The sequence below is a fragment of the Procambarus clarkii genome, unplaced genomic scaffold, assembly GCF_040958095.1.
Source record: "Procambarus clarkii isolate CNS0578487 unplaced genomic scaffold, FALCON_Pclarkii_2.0 HiC_scaffold_133, whole genome shotgun sequence".
Classification (NCBI taxonomy): Eukaryota; Metazoa; Arthropoda; class Malacostraca; order Decapoda; family Cambaridae; genus Procambarus; species Procambarus clarkii.
Genome location: NW_027189166.1, coordinates 1,250,343 through 1,255,448, shown reverse-complemented (window position 1 = coordinate 1,255,448; position 5,106 = coordinate 1,250,343).

Genomic DNA, 5,106 nt, shown 5'->3' with positions numbered 1-5,106 from the left:
TCATCATGGGTGCTAGAAGAGGCAGCTGCAGCATTGTGTGGACCCCTTGCTATAGTCTTCAACTCCTCACTTGAAATGAAGGAACTTCATGACATTAGAAAGTGGCAAATGTGGTACCTATATATATCATAAAGGAGAAAAACGAACCACGAGCCCACAGACCGATATCGATAAAATGTATTTCCTCTAAAATATAGTCTAATTAAATTTAGAGTAATTAAATTTAGAGTCTAATTAAATTTAGAGTCTAATTAAATTTAGAGTCTAATTAAATTTAGAGTCTAATTAAATTTAGAGTAATTAAATTTAGAGTCTAATTAAATTTAGAGTCTAATTAAATTTAGTCTAATTAAATTTAGAGTCTAATAAAATTTAGAGTCTAATTAAATTTAGAGTAATTAAATTTAGTCTAATTAAATTTAGAGTCTAATTAAATTTAGAGTCTAATTAAATTTAGTCTAATTAAATTTAGTCTAATTAAATTTAGAGTAACTAAGTTTAGAGTCTAATTAAATTTAGAGTCTAATTATATTTAGAGTCTAATTAAATTTAGAGTCTAATTAAATTTAGAGTCTAATTAAATTTAGAGTCTAAATTTTGAGTAATTAAATTTTGAGTAATTAAATTTTGAGTAATTAAATTTTTAGTAATTAAATTTTGAGTCTAATTAAATTTAGAGTCTGATTTATATGTTCTAAATGTCTTCCAGAACATTTATTTCCTATTTATAAAGGGGGGCCGGTCGGCCGAGCGGACAGCACACTGGGCTTGTGATCCTGTGGTCCCGGGTTCGATCCCAGCCGCTGGCGAGAAACAATGGGCAGAGTTACTTTCACCCTATGCCCCTATTACCTAGCAGTAAAATAGGTACCTGGGTGTTAGTCAGCTGTCACGGGCTGCTTCCTGGGGGTGGAGGCCTGGTCGAGGACCGGGTCCCGGGGACACTAAAAAGCCCCGAAATCATCTCAAGACATCTCAAGATAACCACCTTCCCCATCCAGTATAGTTAAAGGATGACTCAACAAGTACAACAAGGCTGGAAGGCACGGCATATGACCTCGCCGTCCTGTGGACACGGATAGGCAAGTATGCGCACGTACAACCTTAAAAGAAACGTACCTAATTCATTAGATCAAAGAGCATTCAGATGGCTTCTTATCCGGCTGGCAAATGTAATAATTTTAGCTTACTGGATATTATAGCAGAGAACACGATCAACAGCGTTCTCACACACTGGCCTGATGGGTTAGCAGACACCCAGCCTGGTGGATGTCCTCCAGCCTGGCGGATGCCCCTCCAGCCTGGTGGATGCCTCCCCAGCCTGGTGGATCACCCCACCATCATACACTACCAGCTAACAAGAACAATATCCTTAAGCGATATCCACCCAACAGCGTTGCAGGCCAGGCCAGAGCATCTGTTATACTCAAATTCTATGTCAGTTGAAATGTAACCAATCACAGGCAAGTAGGCCTCTGACGTCATGCCAGACAGAGGAGCATCAAGCCATGCTCCCAGCAGCCTCACAGACTCAGAGTAGAAGGACCTCGGCTGGATAGTTATACACCTGTTTGTCTCGGTCAATAAATATATACAGAACCGACTACTGTGTCTACATTCTACCCGAACAAGGCAAACGAATACTGGTAGCAGCAGTGGGATCCAGAATTTTTTTTTTCTGGAAACTAAAATTCAAGTACCCAGCAGCGCCTTGTGTTTCACAGTACAGCCGCCACTGCCATCAGCCGCCTCCACAAGCCGCCATCCTGCCACCCACGCATCAAATATTGTGCCCGACCGGGGTCCTGCAATCAACCACTACTCCAGGCCAACGTCTCAGCAGTAAGGGTCAATATTTTCCTGTGAGAACGCTAATTCATCAGTGAGGAGGAAGGAAGCTTCCGCGCCAGCCATTTTTGAATCTCGCGCCATCACGTGGGAACCTGCACCCACCACCATCACCACCACCCAAGCTGACAGCATCTATGCTTTGTGAGTGTTCAAGCTACTGCAATCGTGGTCAATCATCGTCGCAACTATCAACTGATCATCGTATGTGCTGCATTGTTCCTTGAGAATATTTGGTGGACTGCAATTGTTTGACTAGTGTAGCCTCCCCAGGCTACACTAGTAGCCTACACTACACTACAGTGTAGTGTAGTGTAGCCTGTAGTACACTACAGGCTACACCTCGCCTCCCTCTCAAGCTCACACCTCGCCACCAGCCCCTGCTACATCATTTTGTGTGAACTCCTGCCTCCCAATCGTGTTTCTCCACCGACATCGTTGCAATATCGTCGTCGTCAGAATTTATCTTCGCGCTTCCAGCGTCAACAGTGTGGGGTCTCTGAGTCTCGCGCCACCGCCACCAGGAGTGCTGCCGTCGCACCAGTTTGTAAACAAACCTCACATGTGCCCCTTCAGGTCTTCACGACGTTCCTCCAATTTTGGCTACTGGTGATTCTCATGAATTGCAACCCTGAGATAAGTCATTGTTAGTTGAGAACAATGTGCCAAGTTCTAAAACGTGACTTACATAATACTATCCATAATATCCTGTGAATTAACCAATCAGTGACTTGTTAAATATTGGAGCCGCCTCAGTACTCAACTCCCCACAATTTCCTTGTGTGATTTCAAGATTCCTGCTTCTTACAGTAATTTCCTTGAATTTTAATTGTTCTCCTAGAGTGTTATTGGTAAATTCAAATTCCAGTGAAGTAAGAAATCCTTGTTTTAGTAGCAGTTAAGGATTTGTGCAATATAATTTTTTTTTAATTCCTCCAGGCCTAAAATTGAAATTTATTCCTTCAACATTTCATATTATAATTTTTACCATAGCAGTTATATACATTCATGTGTCCAGTTTATGTGTTACATCCATATTTCATGCATTGCCACTTGTTGTGTTGAATCTTTTTAATGAAATTTTGCAATTGCATTTCCCAGTTTTTATTCTAAATTGCTGTGCTTAGTCTGGTTTAATTAATTTACATACATCTAATTCCAGTCATTTTTTTTAATGAAAGATTGCTAAATTTAGTTTACAATTGCTTGTTCTTAATTATTTTCTTGCCTAGCCCAATTTAATAATTTTATTTCTGCCATTTTTATAACTTTAGCCAAGTTTATATTTTTTTGAGTGTTTATTTTTGTGTATACTATTTCTGATGCCAGGTGCACTTAATTATAATCTGCGTTCAAATATTACTTCCACGGCTGTGACAATGCCTACCACTGTTGAAACCCCTTCAGACTCAACAGGAGCAGTTGCTCATCCCAATGGCCAGAGATCAGCTCAGGAAATGGCTATTCCTCTTTTTGCTGGGGAATCACGCTTATTAGAATCATGGTTTAGTAAGGTTGAAGCAAAAACTGTTGCACGTTTTTCTAAGCCTACTGATGCCGAATACTTAGCAATTGCACGGTCAGCTGTAGACACAACCAAAGGTGATGCACGTTTTGTTGTTGATGAGAAAGCCATTGTTAGCCTCCAGTCATGGTCTGATTTTAAGGATTTCTTTCGCCGTCGCTTTGTTAATAAAGGAGACCTTGACCCGTATAGGTTAGTCAAGAAAATTGCCAATGCCACCATGCAGCCTGGTGAATCGTTTAATGCATTTACTAGCCGTCTCGATCAGTATCTTTATGCCTTAGTGTCTGCTATGAATAATTCGACTTGGTTAGATAAAGACAATAATCTGTCCCCTGAGGCTATGGCCAAAATGATAGCATTTGGTACTTTAATGCATTTTGCCCCCGAGCATACTAAACCAATCGTTGAGCAACAAAATTTTGGTGTTAAACATGAAATTGGTGAAGTGTTTGAGGCTATTAACAATGCCGCAGATAAACTAGCTCCCCGAAGTGCTCAACTGTTGCCACCCTCTGATGCTGTAAATGTAGTTATAAGCTCTCAGCATCCTCCCACAAATTCTCAAAACTCTTGGTCGCAGAAGCGTACCCATGCTCGTAGCCCCCAGTCAAATTCACCGCCTCATAAATTGCCGAAACGCCATAGTCCACAACCATCCACTCCCTCATGTTGGCATTGTGGTAAGAGTAACCACCTTGCAAGGGACTTTTGGTCCGCCCCTAGATCATCACCTCCTAGACAATTCTCTCGGTCCCCGCGTCAATATAATCATTCTAGGCTACCATATTGCAAATACCATAAACAAGTTGGTCACCACACTGCGGATTGTAGAGCTAGGCAAAGGACATCTCCACCTCGTAACTCCCATGGTCAGTCTTGGCGAGGCTCACAGCGTCCAAGACATTATCAGAACTCTCGTCATTACAACTCCCAGCCCAGCTATAATGCAACTTCAAATTATAATGCTCAGTCACAGAATGCTGGAGCTCAGAATGTTCACTCCATGTCGTCGGGAAACCCCCAAGGCCATCCGCTAACCAATTCAAGCTAGCCAATCCTAGTGCCCTCCCTGTGTATTCAGTAGCTACCCAAAATAGATTTGGACACTTGACAGAGGAGGACACTGACTCTAGACCAGTTGTAGATGTTGACGGGTCCACAGTAAATTTGACACAAACAAGACGCAGATATCCCAGACAACATAAGTCAAAAGTAGTAACTTGTCCAGTCTCAAGTGATGGTCCCCTTGTCTCAGCCATTGTACATGGTAGAGTTTTAAAAGTTTTTCTTGACTCAGGTGCAAAAATTAATATTGTCAAGCCCTCAGTTCTTAGAGACATTGAGAGTAAGCACCCTACTATTTTAAAACAGTCACACATACCTTTTCTAAGTGGTATTTCAGGAAATAAAGTAAAAGTTCAGGGTGAAATTGACCTCCCACTCAAGTTCAATGATGTCACATTGTCTATAACATGTTTAGTTGTTGACATTATTCATTTTCCTGGAGACATTCTCTTAGGTCTGTACACCATGATTGATGAAAATATTGCATTGTTTCCCCATCGTTGGAACATAAGTATCAAAGACCATGTCATACCCTTGTGTAGCATGTATCGACAGGGCCATGAGTTCAACCTTCAATCAGATTACGTTAATTTTGTTGACACCCGCCTTGCAAGCGTAGGTTTGTCAGATCATTGTCGTGGTAGCATACCCGAGAAAACAGGCAC